The sequence below is a fragment of the Pongo pygmaeus genome, chromosome 7 (assembly GCF_028885625.2).
Source record: "Pongo pygmaeus isolate AG05252 chromosome 7, NHGRI_mPonPyg2-v2.0_pri, whole genome shotgun sequence".
In the NCBI taxonomy this organism is placed as follows: Eukaryota; Metazoa; Chordata; class Mammalia; order Primates; family Hominidae; genus Pongo; species Pongo pygmaeus.
In genome coordinates, this window is record NC_072380.2 from 1096709 (window position 1) to 1115469 (window position 18761).

An 18761-nucleotide genomic window follows, 5' to 3' on the forward strand; every position below is an offset into this window, starting at 1 on the left:
GATGCTCCTCCAATGCACTGCGTGGAGGGAAGGAAGCGCGGAAGCCCACTGGGTGTAAGATTTCGCAGACAGCCTGTGGGAGATGCTCCTCCAATGCACCGCGTGGAGGGAAGGAAGCGCGGAAGGCCACTGGGTGTGGGATTTCGCAGACAGCCTGTGGGGAGGATGCTCCTCCAATGCACCGCGTGGAGGGAAGGAAGCGCGGAAGGCCACTGGGTGTGGGATTTCGCAGACAGCCTGTGGGGAGGATGCTCCTCCAATGCACCGCGTGGAGGGAAGGAAGCGCGGAAGCCCACTGGGTGTAAGATTTCGCAGACAGCCTGTGGGAGATGCTCCTCCAATGCACTGCGTGGAGGGAAGGAAGCGCGGAAGGCCACTGGGTGTGGGATTTTGCAGACAGCCTGTGGGAGATGCTCCTCCAATGCACCGCGTGGAGGGAAGGAAGCGCGGAAGGCCACTGGGTGTGGGATTTCGCAGACAGCTTGTGGGAGATGCTCCTCCAATGCACTGCGTGGAGGGAAGGAAGCGCGGAAGGCCACTGGGTGTGGGATTTTGCAGACAGCCTGTGGGAGATGCTCCTCCAATGCACCGCGTGGAGGGAATGAAGCGCGGAAGGCCACTGGGTGTGGGATTTCGCAGACAGCCTGTGGGGAGGATGCTCCTCCAATGCACCGCGTGGAGGGAAGGAAGCGCGGAAGGCCACTGGGTGTGGGATTCCATGAATGGGGACCATTTAGCACAGGCAGGGCTGTAGGGGCACAGAGACTGCTGGGGCTGCCAGGGGTTGGGCAGGAGAATGGGGCTGATGGGGTGATGAGAATATTCTGGGATTTGATAGCTGTGAAGGCTGCGCAATTTTGTTACTATACTAAAATCTGCTGACTTGTACACTTTAGAATGTACATTTTATGGTCTGTGAATCCTGTTTAGGTGGTTCTAGGGATTGGTGAGGGCCACCAGGGCTTTGCTAGGCTTACACTGTCCCCAGTGTCACTATGAAAACACAGCTTTCTCCATTTGTAAAAGAAAGAGCCCAAGAGGGCATGCTGAGCTCTCCTGCAGGGCTCTGCGGTGTCTCCACATGGTCCCTGGGCTCCAGCCGGGTTGGGCCAGCCGGGAGGATGGTGGAGAGGAGGATGGAAGTCACCTGGAGGATGCTGGCTTCAAGCCATGAGTTGAAGCTGCCTTGGAGTGCCCTAAGTCCCAGCATCTTGTATGATGAAATAAAGTTTCCTACTGTGTAAGGAAGGAAGGAGACAGGAAGGAGGGTCCCTGTGATTGTGTTTTGTCATTCACGAGTACCATCCTTGGTGGGGGCTGTGCGTCTGCATTCCTTGCTGACGTCCTGTCTGCAGGTGCCTCAGAATGTGGCTGGGTTTGGAAGTAGGGCCATGGCAGAGGCAGCTGGTTACGAAGAGACTGCCCTGGAGAAGGTGGGCCCAGCTCAGCAGAACTGTGGCCTTCTGAAGAGGGGGGTTTGGACACAGACATGCACACGGGGAACGCTGTGCAGTGATGCCGGTGGAGATTGGGGTGATGCATCTGCATGCTGAGGAGCCCCGAATGCTGCCAGCAGCCACCAGAAGCCAGGGAGGCCTGGGACAGAGTCTCCCTCACAGCCTGGGAAGATCCAGCCCATCCCACACCTTGAGCTCGGTTTCCTTCCCCCAAGACCCCGAGCCAGCAGTTTTTCTCATATACACACCCGGTTTGTGGTACTTCAATGGGGCAACTCAAGGAAACACATGCAAGTTCTTGAAGTTTGAAAACCATTTTCCAGAATCCCTCTGAGCTTCTTATGGTTTTATCAATGTCGTGTTTTTAACTGTAGGTTTTTCCGGTCCCTGAGCAAGAACACGATTTCCCTGATTATTTCATTCACCATAAGCCAGTGAAATTAACTTTACCTTTGTACGAGTTAATGAATGAGTAAATGCTTGAGTCAGCCAGGCGAGCAGGGGACCCACCAACCCAGACAGCAGCCAGGATACGCTGAGCCTAGAGTCAGGCAGGTGAGCAGGGGACCCACCAACCCAGGCAGCAGCCAGGATACACTGAGCCTAGATTCGGGCAGGTGAGCGGGGACCCACCAATCCAGACACCAGCTAGCATGCACTGAGCCTAGATTCGGGCAGGTGAGCGGGGGACCCACCAACCCGGACAGCAGCTAGTATGCGCTGAGCCTAGAGAGCAGCTTGGAGGTCCAGCAGTCACCCACTGGATTCCCAGATGAACATGGGTCTCTGGTAATAGGTGACTTTCCTCAAAATCTAAACTCCTGATTGAGGGAAACAGTTGTGTATATACAAAAATGTTTTAGAGTCTCTAGTTTTAATAATTCACGTGAGGATGTCATTTGCTTCAACAGGGTGGCTAAAACATGTATTCACCTTGATTAAACCACAGCAATTGTGTCATCCCAGAACCCTCGTCTTTCAATATCCAATGCCTGAATTGCTATAATATGCATCAAATATTTAGTGAGTTCACACAAAGCAATGAATGAACAATAATGCACCATTGTAGTTGAAGCCTTGTCCACATTAGCAGGTTTAATAGGAGGTTTTGCTTTGTGGGCCCCCACATCCGTGACTGTATTTTGCTTCAAAGCCCTGTTTCTGCTGCAGGGTCCCCCACATCCGTGACTGTATTTTGCTTCAAAGCCCTGTTTCTGCTGTGGGGTCCCCCACATCCATGACTGTATTTTGCTTCAAAGTCCTGTTGCTGCTCTGGGGATATTTGCCTCAAGTGGATACCGGTCCCTGTTTTTGGCAATAGCTTTTCCTTGGCAAACCTGAGTGCTGAGAAAATAAAACGTATGTATTTAATTATGGTTTTCTTTTCTTGCGAAATGGCTCATTACTAGATTCACAAACTATGAGCGTTATTTTTGTCACGCGTGAGTAGAAAAGTATGTGCGTCGAGATGGAAGAGTGGGCTCCGATGTCTTTGTAACTAATCCATTATCAGTGATCAGCTCCCCCCTTCGCCCATCCTTGGGGCCTCCAATATGTTCCCCAACAGCTGCCGGAATGGTCTTCCTAAAAGGCAGAGTTAATGATGTCTTTTCACCACTTAGAAGGGTTCAGTGGGTCCCCATAGATTTCAGGATTAAGTGAAAATGCTCAGCATGTTTTTTTCTCACCTGTGAGATGGAAATCGACTTAGTATCTGTTTTATGGGGCTTTCAGGAGATTTAGGTGACGTATCAGTGCGAGCTCAGTGGCGAACAATGGGCTCCCTGTTGCTCGTTGAAGCAGAATGGAGACTTGGCGGGATTAGCGGCCTCTGAGGTCGCCGAGGGCTGGAGGGCCAAGCTCAGCTGGGATCTTGTGCTCACTGCCTCCCTGCAGTGCCCGGGGCCCCCGTGGCTCTCCTCCGTCCTCCCTGCTCAGGGCGTCTGCTCCACCCCGGTGAACTGCTGAGTTCTGAGCTAAGCTCTCTGGAATTGTTACCACCACCTCTGCCACAATGTGTGCTGGTAAAATGAATGCCCTGAAACCTGAGACCAGCCTTCTCTGACTCAAATCCCAGATCAGAGGTTCATGCAGGTGTTGGGAGAGAGGCCACGTGTGGAAACCTCCTGGCAGGATTCTAGGAAATGAGTGTGTCTGTCCACCCACTCACCCATCCTCTGTCTTCCAGCTCTGCACCCTCGGAGAGATTGGAGTGGGTGTGGAGGCAGCTGACATGGAGCCAACAGAGCGTCATTATGGGAATACAGCATGAGTTAAAAGTCACAATCACTGATTTCAAGGAGCTTGTCTTCTCCCAGGAAGGTAGGCTTGCCAGATGTCCATCAGCTGTGATGAGATGAGAAAAGGGCCTGGAGAGTGAGTGGGAAGGGGCTCATGTCGGTTAAGGGAAAGCCTCTCTGAGGAGTGTACATTGGAAAAGATGTCACAATGATGGGAAGAGGCAGGACATCAGCAGCTTTGGGGGACAGTTTCCAGGCAGGGACGTGTCGTCTGTAAGGGGCCAGAGACTGGAAGGAAACGTAGATCACACGCCAGACAACGGCAAGGTCAGGTTGCTGGAGCGCTGCAGTCCGCGTGGAAAACCACAGGAGACGAAGCTGGAGGGAAGAGACGGGGACGATGGGTGACCCAGGGCCTTTGAGAATGTGCCAGGACTTCACTTTAACCCAGAGTGGGCTGTCGAGTTACTGAAGGCACCAAATGCTGGTGGAGTAACAGGGGTGGGGGAGAATAGGACAGGAGACAAAAGGTGAGCGCACGTGAAGATGAAAGATGTTGCGGCCTCTGGGCCCAGGGAGTTGAGGAACTCGGGAGTGGTGGGGCTCTGGGTGCATTCTGGAAGTAGAGCCCATGAGAGTGAGGTGAGGAAGAGGAACGTTAAAGGGGACGGCCTGTGTTCCGGGTGAACGTTGAGTCCTTAGTCATGGTGGCATTGTTTCCAGAAATGGGGAAGGGTAAGAATGAAATGATTTGCAGGGGAAAGTCATGCGTTCTCCCTGAGCCCCAGTGAATGTAGTAAAGATCCAAACATACACGTCAAGGCAGCAGCTACCTGGAGACGCCTGGAGACCAGGAAAGAAGCCAGGACCCGAGGGAACCGTAGCGTCGCATCCTACAGATGACACTGAACCCTGGAGCCAGACCAGAGGAGGAGGAAGAAGGGACACAGTGAAGAAGGGTGTGCGGGTGGAGCCCAGGGTGTCTGTCTGCCGAGGCTGGGAAGGCACCGGAAGCTGGGCAGACGGGTGAACGGGCAATGTATGGGCGCAGAGTTGTGGGTCCCACGTGATGTGATAACCACGCCTGTGCTTGAGCTCAGCCTGGTGCTTCATGCTCAGCTCTCTCGACTTCTTGAACGTATTCTAAGTTCTGGTCACATGGGACTAATTGCAGGTGTCCCCAAGCATGACGTTCTCACCTCGCTCAGCTTTGAACCAGCTGCCACTTCCCAGCACCTTGTGCACACCCACCCCAGTCATGGCCAGACCTCTCCAACTCCTGTGGTCTTCCCCCAAGCCATAGTCCCACAAGAACAGTGTTGTGACAGCCAAGGCTGGAGGTGCTGCCACCTGTGTGTGTCTGTGTGTGCACGTGTGTTTCTTTCTGTGCATGCATCGTGTGTGTGCACATGTCTGTATGCACAGGTGTGTAGGTGCATGTGTGTGCATGTATCTGTGTGTATACGTGTATCTGTGTGTGTGCATGCATCCCTGTGCCTCTGCGTGGTACATGCATCCGTGTGCCTCTGTGTGTGCATGGGCATCCGTATGCCTCTGTGTGCATGGGCATCCGTGTGCCTCTGTGTGTGCGTGGGCATCCGTGTGCCTCTGCGTGCATCCATGTGTCTCTAAGTGTGCGCATGCATCTGTGTGCCTCTGTGCATGTGCATCCATGTGCCTCTGTGTGTATGTGTGCATCCGTGTGTCTCTGCATGTGCACATGCATCTGTGCCTATATGTGTCTGCATCTGTGTGTCTCTGCATGTGCGCGTGCATCCGTGCCGTGTGTGTGCGTGCATCCATGTGTCTCTGCGTGCATCTATGTCTCTGCATGTGTGCATGCATCCATGTGTCTCTGTGTGTGCGTGCATCCGTGCCCTGTGTGTGTGCATGCATCCATGTGTCTGTGTGTGTGCATGCATCCATGTGTCTGTGTGTGTGCATGCATCCATGTGTCTCTGTGCGTGTACATCTGTGTGTTTCTGCATGTGTGTGTGTGTCCGTGTGTCTCTGCATGTGCGTGTGTGTCCGTGTGCCTCTGCATGTGCGTGTGTGTCTCTGCATGTGCGTATGCATCCGTGCCATGTGTGTGCATGTGCATCTGTGTGTCTCTGCATGTGTGCATGCATCCTTATGTCTGTGTGTGCATGCATCCATGTGTCTCTGCATGTGCGCATGCATCCACATCCATGTGCGTATGCATGGTCTGTGACCACCATGCTGCTTGGCTTTCATGGGAGGACTTGTTCACGGCCTCTGCCTTCTAAGTCCTGAGCTAACTTTCCTCCACAGCTCACAGGAATTCAGTGGATAATTGCTTTTACATCAGGATACTTTTTTTCATTTTCACCTTTAGTATTAGAAAGGAATTGAAGCCCTTATCAGGATGTTTAAAATCACATGCACAGAACTAATGGATTTTCTCTAGAACCCAGCTTCCTCATTTATAACGTCCAAAATTTAGTGATTCTCTGACTTTAGAATTCTAAAGGGGAAAATGTGTAATTAGAATTCTAAGGCAAAGAATGTGCTTGGTGATTATTTGGATTCTGGACAAACAAGAGTTCCTTTCTTTGTTTTCAATTAGTGGAATTAATATTCTCAGACCCATTCTGCAGCTTACAGAGCAACCAAACAAACTGATTCAATAAATACAGGCATTTAATTTTATGTTGTGGTTTAAAATCTAGCTTAAGCCCTGAAGCGTGCTTAAATTCTAGAGATTAGAATTTATATCTTTTGTAATCTCCAATGGGTTTTAATTTTGTAAGTGAGCCAACGGATTAGCAGAAACCCTAGGTAACAGTGAACTAATGATAAAAAAAAAAGTCCCAACTTCCCAACTTGATATTAAGTGAATACTTATTGTTTTCTAGCAAACTGTTCCTTCAACATAGGTGAATTCTTTAATTTTGAATTAATTAGCCACTAAATATTTCAGATGTACATCATTTAATAGAAATTAGAGTATTTCATATTTTCCAAAAATACAATTTTAGTTAAAAGCCAAGCATACCGAAAAAAACTTTGAAATCTCAAATTTAAAATGTTCATTCTTTACCACAATAAATACAACAAAGGCAAATCAGGACGTGTATTAATAGAGAAACGTCCATGGATATGCATGTACCCGCCCGGCGTGCTGGATCCTGCTTCTGTGACTTCATGCGTGTTGTTCCATGGAAATGCGTGCACCCACCCGGCGTGCTGCATCCTGCTTCTGTGATTTCACACGTGTTGTTCCGCAGAAATGCGTGCACCCACCCGGCGTGCTGCGTCCTGCTTCTGTGATTTCACACGTGTTGTTCCGCGGAAATGCGTGCACCCACCCGGCGTGCTGCGTCCTGCTTCTGTGATTTCACACGTGTTGTTCCGCGGAAATGCGTGCACCCACCCGGCGTGCTGCGTCCTGCTACTGTGATTTCACACGTGTTGTTCTGCGGAAATGCGTGCACCTACCCGGCGTGCTGTGTCCTGCTTCTGTGATTTCACACGTGTTGTTCCGCAGAAATGCGTGCACCCACCCGGCGTGCTGCGTCCTGCTTCTGTGATTTCACACGTGTTGTTCCGCGGAAATGCGTGCACCCACCCGGCGTGCTGCGTCCTGCTACTGTGATTTCACACGTGTTGTTCTGCGGAAATGCGTGCACCTACCCGGCGTGCTGTGTCCTGCTTCTGTGATTTCACACGTGTTGTTCCGCGGAAATGCGTGCACCCACCCGGCGTGCTGCATCCTGCTTCTGTGATTTCACACGTGTTGTTCCGCGGAAATGCGTGCACCCACCCGGCGTGCTGCGTCCTGCTTCTGTGATTTCACACGTGTTGTTCCGCGGAAATGCGTGCACCCACCCGGCGTGCTGCGTCCTGCTACTGTGATTTCACACGTGTTGTTCTGCGGAAATGCGTGCACCTACCCGGCGTGCTGTGTCCTGCTTCTGTGATTTCACACGTGTTGTTCCATGGAAATGCGTGCACCTACCCGGCGTGCTGTGTCCTGCTTCTGTGATTTCACACGTGTTGTTCCGTGGAAATGCATGCACCCACCCAGTGTGCTGCGTCCTGCTTCTGTGATTTCACACGTGTTGTTCCGTGGAAATGCGTGCACCCACCCGGCGTGCTGCGTCCTGCTTCTGTGATTTCACGCGTGCTGTTCCTTCAGCCTAAGATGATTCCCTGCATTTCTTGCCCTGGGAAACATAAATCAGATCGGCTCCTCCCTGCTGCATGAGGTCCTTCTCTGATAAGCCGAGTTAATAATTTCCTCTTTAACGGTCCTATATATGTAGGTTTCTATGATGTATCATTTGTCACAGTGCATAATTATTATAATCATTGTGTATTATTATCTGAGCATCTGCCTCACTTTGTAGATTATTAGCTCCTTGTAAGTCGTCTTATTTTTAAAATTCACCTTTGTCCTCTCCATGCCCCACAGAATAGGTGCTTAATAGATGTTGATAGTGTTAAACTCACGATTTTCTTTTTTTTTTTTTTTTTTTTTGGAGACAGATTCTCGCTCTGTTACCCAGACTGGAGTGCAATGGTGCGATCTCAGTTCATGCAACCTCCGCCTCCCAGGTTCAAGCGATTCTCCTGCCTCAGCCTCCTGAGTAGCTGGGACTATAGGCACCAGCCTCCACACCCGGCTAACTTTTTGTATTTTACTAGAGACAGGGTTTCACTGTGTTGCCCAGGCCTGGTCTTGAACTCCTGAGCTCAGGCAATCCACCCGCCTCAGCCTCCCAAAGTGCTAGGATTACAGGCATGAGCCACTGCACCCAGCCTGAAACTCACAAATTTTAAGGCTTTTTAAACAACCATGATGCACATCCTCCGGGAGGGAAGGTGGTTAAACTGCGTCTGGCTTTGAGTCTGGGTGGCCCCGGTAGTGAGTTTACATGACAACCATGACAAGGGAGTTCTTCCTGCCGCCCCACACGGTGGTTCCTGCTGCACCAGGATGCAGATGCGGTACCAGGGTGAGTGTAATGCGGGAAGCAATGGCTCCTGCTGAACCAGGATTCGAACGCGGGGCAGGCAGCAGCAGCTCCTGCTGTACCGGGATGCAGATACAGAGCGGGCAGCAATGTCCCGATGCCCTGTGGCCTCTTCCGGGCAGTTATCCTTAGCACACTGTCCTAGAACAATCCCAAACTTGCCAGGTTAGACAGGTGCCCTGCCTCCGCTCCAATGACTGAGTCGCCGCCTGTGCCGCCCAGGACACCTTTTTATTTGGATCTTTGAAGGAAGAGTTTCACATCGTGTTTCCTTCCCTAAGCACGTGTGTCTGGAGCTGAGGGCTTGGCTGTACTAGTAGCTGAAATGAGGGCATTTCATGGATCACGTTTCCTAATTATTTGTTTATTATTTATGTTCTGCCTCCTTCAAAAAGCCCAGCTGTTATTTAATAGGATTAACGTGGGGAGTTTCGACACAGTAAGGTAGTTGCTGTTTCTTTACACGAGATTCATCTGGCAACTAAAGTGTGCGTCTGCTTTGATATCCAACAGGAAAGGCTGAAGCTATGTCTCTAGGGCCCCTGGCTTAGTGAAATAAGAAGTGTCCATTGAAGGGGGCAGAAGACGACCCCAAAGTCTGTATTTTGAATATGGACTATTTGCTGTTAAGTTGCTTCGAACATGATTCAACCTTTCCCAAATTAGGACAAACCACTGTCTGTGCCCCCATAAGAACAGAACGGTGTTTGTAATTCAGTAACAACAGAATTTTCATTGAGCTCCAGACCATTCTGTCCCAGAGAGCACATTCCTATCCTGTCTCTTCTGTACTGACTCAACTTATTCCTGAGTTTGACTTTACAACACTGTAAGAAAATTAGATAGATGTTTCAGCTGCCCTTTATAAAATGCACATGATTTCGTCTGTGTTACTGTCTGAAATTCTTCCACGGTGTTCAAGCGACATGTTTCCACATGCAGAGCAGGCACCCTCTTCCGAGATCATCTTACCCATTAACACATCGCTCAAGATGTAAAACTGTCCAGGACACAATGTTACATCCATTCTCCACAGGGTTTTCTTAAGCTGCATGGTTTGCAATTTAAGGACAAGTGTTATCCTCTCAAAAGCTCCATTGGACTGGGATTAATTCCTGTGTCCTTGAGCCATGTCCTTTTCAGCCATTTCACAATCCCTTAACTGTTGAGGACTTACCATATATGAGATACTTGGGCAGGCACGACTTCCATGTTCCTGTCTTTCTTCCTGAAATATCAGAGGAGCGGGAATCACAGCATCTAAAATGAAACTCATCTTGGCAGTCCCGTGAAATATGGAGCTGACTTGTTTTCTTGCTGCAGAGAGCACAAGAATAAAGGAAGAATCCACAAGCCTTGTCTTCCAGATCGTGCTGACCTGCTTGGCTCAGCCTTGCCCTGGAGGCAGACTTGGGATGAGAATTACAGATTCACAAATATCCCATACCATCCCTGTACTTCCCCAGGCCAGATCGTTCTCTCAGTTTAGACCTCTCGACCTGAACCGATGGATGCTCTGCCTGGCATCCTCAGCCTCCACCTCACCCAACACTCACCTTCTTGTCTTTCCAGTCTTTGTTTAAAACTCACCTCTGCGGGGACACTTTCACCCAGTCCCCCAGAGCTGGTGTAGCAGATGGTCTTTTCAGCGAGGCTGTCCTGAGATGTTCAACATCGCAATGAGATAGTCACTCCAGGACCCCAAGAGTGAGAGGTCCGATGGTCTCACCAAGCTTTCTTTCCTGGACCAAGGCAGTTCCCAAACAACTTAGCATCTTAGAGTTAAAACTGCCTGTGTGTCCAGCCATCTGCCTGCAGGGGGCATCCTCCCACCTCCAGCAGCACTGGTCCCTGGGTGTCGTCCGGAGACCCTGCAGCCCAGCTGCTGTAGCGCATTTTTGAGCTACCTGCTCGTCAAGTGAGCTTTCGCTGTCTCCCATGGTTTCAAGATTTGGGGTGCTCGGCGAATTTATCTGTGACACACTTTGTACGGATACATTGCTAGCTCAACCCAAATTAAATCCAGTTAACGTTTGCTTTTACTTTATTTGGGATGCAAAAGGGATCTCCCCTGAAAGGATTAAGGGGACACAGACATACCCCACAGGGCCTGAACGGAGCAGCCTCCAGCAGTGATTGGCAGGGTTTTCATTATTCCTCGCGCGTGTGCTGCTAGAGAGTTTAAAGCAACTTTGGTGCCGCTTGCCAAAGAAAAATGACAGACTCAGATGTGTTTTCCTGGGGCGGGTGAAATGTTAAATTACTGTGTCAGGGGTTGTCCTCATCTCCTCTTGGATGGTTTTTTGCAAGGACCCTCCATGGAGATGGCTTTCCAGCCACAGTCTCCTGTTTTGATCTCCTCCTTCTATTTTGTAATCCTTATTGTAAGTGGTAACTACAGGCCTAATCATTATCTTCCCCACTAAGCTATAAGGCCCATGGGAATGTGAGTTTCTGCCTCCGGGTTAGCCATCTAGTTTTCAGGACCCAGTGTAGAATGAAAATATGGGCCACTTGTTCAATAAGCAGGAAAAATGGCCATAAGTGGACTCAACTATACAGATTTTTTCTTCTTCTATGGTTTCTTGACTTACCATGGTAATTTTTATTTGCTCCTTAATGCTATTTTGAATAAAGATTGGAAGTCTAAACTATTAGCATGCTTTTACCATTTGTCTTTATACTGTGTGACAGCAGTTTTAAATAAAAATAAAAGGGCATTTAACTTGTATGCAGAATCACTGAAATTAGACAATCTGTATTTCACTATTGCACATATATTTTGTTCTTCCTGGAACAATGGAAATATTGAACTAAATAGGTACTTTAATATCACTTCACAGTGTGCCACATTCTAACAAAACTCTCTCCCATTGACTCACTGACGAGCAAGGAAGGAATGAAAGGAAAGGAACTCTGGGTCGCCCTGTCTTTCAGGACATGGCACGCGCTCGGTCTCTGTCCGGGCCTGACACTCAGGACACGGTGTGCGCTTGGTCTCGGTCCGGGCCTGTCACTCAGGACACGGCGTGCGCTTGGTCTCGGTCCAGTCCTGTCTTTCAGGACACGGCACGCGCTTGGTCTCGGTCCGGGCTTGTCACTCGGGACACGGCGCATGCTCGGTCTCAGTCTTGGTCTGGGCCTGTCACTCAGGACACGGCGAGCACTTGGTCTTGGTCCGGGCTTGTCAAGTGAACAGGAGCTTTCCATTTGGGAAATTAAAACCTTTAAAGAACATGCTTGAACCTTAGTTTCTTCTTCCTGTTTTTCCAACTGGAGAGACTAACTTCACAGCTCTTACCATCTCTCATTTCTTCACGTGACTCTGATTTATCCCGTTTTCACAGTACCTTCCTCCCTTTGGTGTTGTAGTATATGTTGTTGTGGAAACATCTAAACACAGTGACAATAGAAGGAGAAGAGAAAAAGGTGGAAAAAACTGTTACATAAGATCAGCCGTGCTCTTTAGCCAACATAAAATGTCTTGAGCAATGACACAGGCCTTGGGCTATGAGGGTGAACTAAGGCCTAGGCAGTGATTCTGAAGCAAATGTTTCCATTGTGAAAATCCTGGGCAGGCCCCTGGAGGCAGAGCCCTGGTTCCACGTGGCCCAACCATCTCCAGAGAGTGGAGCCTGCCTTCCATCCTCCTGACGCTGAGCGAGATTACAGTTCTGAGGCGTCTCACATTTGACCATTTAGGATGTTAACACTGCTGTGTAGTTCTTTGCAATTTTACAGGTAAGGCTGAGCTAAGTGACCAACCAGGGTCCCTTGGCCAAGGCAGATGTGATGGGCCCACCCTTCGCTGCACAGCCTCACAGCTCCACACCTGTGGCTCTGCGGGGACTGCAGTGGGTTTTATGTAAAAGGTCATCAGTCTCTGTAGAGTATTTTGGGCTCATCAGACTGATGTATGCTTGAGTCATCATTCCATCTCTTCCTTTGTCTTATTTATTGGTTTAGTGACTTCTGGTCGTTTAGTTATTACTTGCTATAGTTTGTGGAAAATAGATCCAGAGAAGTTCAACTTGACCTTTTTAAAAAGTTTAAATCTCTCGCAAGTGTAAAGAAACATGGTGAGCCGGGCATGGTGGCTCACACCTGTAATCTCAGCACTTTGGGAGGCCAAGGCGGGTGGATCAGGAGGTCAGGAGATCGAGACCATCCTGACTAACACTATGAAACCCCATCTCTACTAAAAATACAAAAAAAATTAGCCGGGCACAGCGGCGGGCACCTGTAGTTCCAGCTACTCGGGAGGCTGAAGCAGGAGAATGGCTTGAACCCAGGAGGCGGAGCTTGCAGTGAGCAGAGATGGCGCCACCGCACTCCAGCCTGGGCAACAGAGCGATATTCTGTCTCAAAAAAGAAAAAGAAAAAAAAAAGAAAGAAACATGGTGGAGGAAGATTCAAGGAGAATCATCAACAGGAAGAGCTCCCTGTCCCTATGAGCCTCAGGTGTGCACGACACAGACTTGGCGACCGTGAGCCTCCCAGGTGAGACCAGTGGCTTAGAGTTCGAGCGGCCATTTATCCCGGGGGGAGTCTGGGTGCCCGCACTCGGGAGCCAAGTGGCCTGTGTGTGCCATGTGGTACCTGTTGCCTGGCGGACAGTCTCCGCCATGCACACTGAGAGGTCACGCGGCCTTGTGGGGAGAGGAATTTCCTTCCTTTGAGGGCTGTAAGAGGTATACTGAAGTCCAGTAGCATAGCCCAGACTTCACATGGGCGCTCATTTTCTATCGACTCTGGGAAGAAACAAAATCTCCAGACACTGGGAAATACAAGAAATATGTGCTTCAGTAAATTCTGGTAACTAGAAAGCAAGCCAGATACACAATAAAACTGAATGAGCCCTATGTGACAGTTTTAGGCAACGCAAACGTATCAGTAAAAAACAGAAAATAAAAAGAAAAGATACAAAGCAAGAGAGCATGAATGTGTGTACAGGCGGCCACAGACTGTAGATGAAGATGTGCCGTATGACCTGCTTGTGTTGGGCCCGCAGGGACGTGACGCATTGGCCATTAGAGGGGTCATTGTTCTCTTGCTTGAAGTAGAAGCAGATATCGCCTGCCTAGTGGAACAGAATCAGCAACAGAAAAATTGTTACATTCTTCTAGAAATTAGCTTGAAACTTATTTGAAAGCCATTGTTTTGAGAGTGGGTTAGAACGATAATAAATGTATATCATTTTAGTTTGTGGAATAACATAAAATGTGTCTCTGACCGGCTGAAACGCTTCTGGCTTTTCAATTTCAAATGCCCACAGGAAGGAGGTGAAACCCCCATCTTTGCTGCGACGTGTGCAAAGCTGCTGTGCTCTGGGGCAGCACCTTCCTGATGCCCAGGGACGCTGGCCCAAGGCGCTCGGCCCCCAGCAGTGATGGACAGGGTGCTTCCCTGGCCTGTGAGCCACACAAGAGGGCCCTGTGCTGGGCTTAATGCTCTGCTGCTGACATACTGGCATTCTTAATAACTTTTCAGTAACAGGGGCATCTGCATTTTCACTTTTCACTGACCCCTGAGATTGATGGCCAGGCCTGTGACAAAGGTGCCTTCAGGGCAGGGCAATTGTTTACAGTTTATTTTTTGAGGGGAATACATCTTATATTCATGCAAGTAGTGTTCTTAAAATTGCATGCTTGTAGTCCGGGCGCGGTGGCTCACGCCTGTAATCCCAGCACTTTGGGAGTCCGAGGCAGGCAGATCATCAGGTCAAGAGTTCGAGACCAGCCTGGCCGGTATGATGAAACCCCATCTCTACTAAAAATACAAAAAAAAATTAGCTGGGGGTGGTGGCGTGCACCTGTAATCCCAGCTACTCAGGAGGCTGAGGAAGGAAAATCGCTTGAACTCGGGAGGTAGAGGTTGCAGGGAGCTGAGATTCTGCCACTGTATTCCAGCCTGGGCAACAGAGTGCGACTCCATCTCAAAAAAATAAATAAATAAAATGACATGCTTGTAAATGAGTCCATTCTCCACTTTTTCATTAATTCTGATGGATCTTCCTCAGACTGTACAAGACCACAGGGATTGCTGGTTTGTGTCTTTGGGCCCTGGAGGCAGAGCACAGCCCTTTAGACTTCATGGGTGAGGCTGAGACTGTGTTTCTGTAACAAGGGCCTTTTTACAGTTCTTTTTTTTTTTTGGAGACAGAGTCTCACTCTGTTGCCCAGGCTGGAATGCAGTGGTGTGATCTCAGCTCACTGCAACCTCCACCTCCCAGGTTCAAGCTATTCTTCTGCCTCAGCCTCCCAAGTAGCTGGGACTACAGGCATGTGCCACCACACCCGGCTAATTTTTTTGTTTTTTTATTTGAGACAGGATTTCACCTTATTGGCCAGGCTGGTCTCAAACTCCTAATCTCGTGATCCACCCACTTCAGCCTCCCAAAGTGCTGTACAGTTAATATTATTATTATTATTTTTGAGATGGAGTCTCTCTCTGTTGCTCAGGCTGGAGTGCAGTGGCATAGTCTCGGCTCACTGCAACCTCCACCTCCTGGGTTCAAGCTATTCTCCTGCCCTCAGCCTCCTGAGTAGCTGGGATTACAGGCTCATGCCACCACGCCTGACTAATTTGTGCATTTCTTTTTTTTTTTTTTAGTAGATACGGGGTTTCACCATGTTGACCAGGCTGCTCTTGAACTCCTGACCTCAGGTGATCTGGCCGCCTTGGCCTCCCAAAGTGCTGGGATTACAGGCGGAAGCCACTGCTCCTGGCCTTACAGTTAATATTCTTAAATTTAGTGATCGTCATTATTCTTTTTAAAAACTCTTAGTAAAGACAGAACAACAACCACAGCAAAGTGAACTAAGCTTCCCATAATGATGGGAGATGGTGGAAATGTCGGGATGCCGCTTACGTATCGGGGTGTTTATGCAGAGCTGTGTTTCTGAGAAAGGCAGAACATAGATGCTCATGTGCACACTTTTGTGGTTTGCTGAGAAATGTGGTAGAAGCTTTCAGGAAATGGCATGAAATAATGAAGTGTCTGATTCTCTGCAACACTAACACTCTGAGTAGCTCTTTTGTGGATTATGCATGGAAGGCGCTTCTCAGCCTTGGAGCTGCAGGCAGAGTCCACGTGCTGGGCACATGTGTGCTGTTCTCATGGTGACCTGGCTAAACTGCGACAAGTGACAAGCGAGTGGGAAGAAAAGTCTTCAGAAGGTGACAGATTCAAATGTGTGGACCAAACTGAGCCCAGATCAGCCTGGAGTTCTCAAGAGACTTGGAGAAACATTTATGGATTAAAAACAATGTCTTTTAGTCAGTCTTTAAAAGTATCTTTAATTTCTGAAATTTTTCATGGAATGAAGTTTACTCTCAATAATCGCACAAGTGCACCAGTGAATGCTGCTTTCCCGAAATTTCTGGCTGATTGAGATTAAATGGCATTTCATTTAGAATTCATACTCATTTTCAATGTTTTATTAATTAATTGGTTAGATTCAGCCAGATTCATTTTTTGAAGGTCATTTTAGACCAAAATATTATTTTTATGATTTCTGAAATTTTGCAATTCTATCCTTTCTTCCCAAGAGTTTCATTTAGAGAGTGTGTGCATGTGTGTGCATGTTCAAAGAGCAAGTGAATTCTGCTTGGGGGAATTCAATTCAGTAGATGCTTACTGACTATCTACCCCGTCCTGGTTCTGTGCCGGGTCCTGGGGTAGCCGAGGGGAATGAACATGGGCCCTACGTGAGGTTGCCATCTAACAGCAGAGACTGTGGGGGTGAATGAAGATGAGCCGTGCGTGAGGCTACCTTCTAACAGCAGAGACCCTAGGGCTGGGAGTGCATTAGCCCCGGCTGCACCTGCCTGAGCCCAAGTTAGCACTACTGTGAGCCCTATCAAACTGGGGCTGGATGTTCCACCATGTGTCTCATACCAAACAGGCCTAGGACATTTCAGAACCTTGTCTTCTAGCTCTCCTGAAATGCACAACTCATTGCTGTGAGCCGCAGCCGCCGTGCCGTGCAGTAGAACCCCAGAGCTTCCTCTCCCCATCCGATTTACTTGGTTGTCTGACTGGGGCTGGGACTGAGTGAGCTGTGGACCCCAGGGACAGAATGAGTGTCCATTAAAGCGGCTTTGCTCTGTGTCCCATGTTTGTGGTGGGTCACAGTCCCTCATTTGGGGCCGAGGTTTCTTTGTATCTTGCCCCTGCGAGAGGTGTGGCTGTGGGAGTGAGGAGGTGGTGGCAGGAGCCAGCAGGTGCTGGCCGTGGTGCTGACGCCCAGGGACTGAGTTCTGGGTGGGAGCACTGCTTCATGGGGACTGAGTTCTGGGTGGGAGCACCGCTTCACGGGGGCTGAGTTCTGGGTGGGAGCACCACTTCACGGGGGCTGAGTTCTGGGTGGGACTGAGTTCTGGGTGGGACTGAGTTCTGGGTGGGAGCACCGCTTCACGGGGACTGAGTTCTGGGTGGGGCTGAGTTCTGGGTGGGGCTGAGTTCTGGGTGGGACTGAGTTCTGGGTGGGAGCACCGCTTCACAGGTACTGAGTTCTGGGTGGGACTGAGTTTTGGGTGGGACTGAGTTCTGGGTGGGACTGAGTTCTGGGTGGGTGCACCGCTTCACGGGGACTGAGTTCTGGGTGGGACTGAGTTCTGGGTGGGAGCACCGCTTCACGGGGACTGAGTTCTGGGTGGGACTGAGTTCTGGGTGGGACTGAGTTCTGGGTGGGAGCACCGCTTCGCAGGGACTGAGTTCTGGGTGGGGACTGAGTTCTGGGTGGGACTGAGCTCTGGGTGGGGACTGAGTTCTTGGTGGGACTGAGTTCTGGGTGGGAGCATCGCTTCACGGGGACTGAGTTCTGGGTGGGACTGAGTTCTGGGTGGGAGCACCGCTTCACGGGGACTGAGTTCTGGGTGGGACTGAGTTCTGGGTGAGGACTGAGTTCTGGGTGGGACTGAGTTCTGGGTGGGAGCACCACTTCACGGGGACTGAGTTCTGGGTGGGACTGAGTTCTGGGTGGGAGCACCGCTTCACGGGGACTGAGTTCTGGGTGGGGACTGAGTTCTGGGTGGGACTGAGTTCTGGGTGGAGACTGAGTTCTGGGTGGGACTGAGTTCTGGGTGGGAGCACCGCTTCACGGGGACTGAGTTCTGGGTGGGACTGAGTTCTGGGTGGGAGCACCGCTTCACGGGGACTGAGTTCTGGGTGGGACTGAGTTCTGGGTGGGAACTGAGGTCTGGGTGGGACTGAGTTCTGGGTGGGAGCACCGCTTCACAGGGACTGAGTTCTGGGTGGTACTGAGTTCTGGGTGGGACTGAGTTCTGGGTGGGAGCACCGCTTCATGGGGACTGAGTTCTGGGTGGGACTGAGTTCTGGGTGGGAGCACCGCTTCATGGCGACTGAGTTCTGGGTGGGACTGAGTTCTGGGTGGGAGCACCGCTTCACGGGGACTGAGTTCTGGGTGGGAGCACCGCTTCACGGGGGCATGAAGAGACTGCAAGGCGGGGGAGGATGGGCTGCTCCTGGCTGGCTTAGCTGCCTGCTGGATACTCATACACGCTTTCTTTCATCTGTGTTAATAATCAAATGGCCGTCACAGTGCACTGGGGGAAGTGGATTCTTAGTCGACAGGTAGAAATGCAGCGACGTGGCACTGATGTGCTAATTGAAGCCATACTGTGTGCTATAAGTAAGGCCACAAATTCCTTCAGAGGTCCTGGAAGCCACAGTGTCTGGGGTTACGCTGGTTGGGTGGGTTGGCTGCACACTCTCCTCACACACCCATTTCACAGCCCAGGGTGGGCTAGTGGGCAGGTCACAGGCCTTTCCTACAGACTCGAGCCTGAAATGTGTCCGTCCCTCCCCTTCACAAACCTGCCCTCCTTAAAGGCACCGTGCCGGGCAAACAACAGACTCCTCCTGCCCCGGGAAGCCTTTTCTGGTGATTTAGGGGGCAGGGATCTGAACACTGTTTGTAAACTCTTTGCGTTTAGAGTCTTTGCTGTTCATCCACCTCAGTGTTTAATAATATAATCCATCTTGTGTTTTTCTTGGATGCTTCTTTTGTGTTAATCTCAGTTTGGTGGCAACATCTTGGGTA

The 18761-nt window shown here is 50.0% G+C and overlaps 1 protein-coding gene across 4 annotated transcripts in view; it reads left to right on the forward strand.

Annotated features, from left to right (window-relative positions):
* The window catches only part of DLGAP2 (DLG associated protein 2), a 944800-nt gene that overhangs the window by 568644 nt on the left and 357395 nt on the right, over positions 1 to 18761 (forward strand). The window lies entirely within an intron of this gene.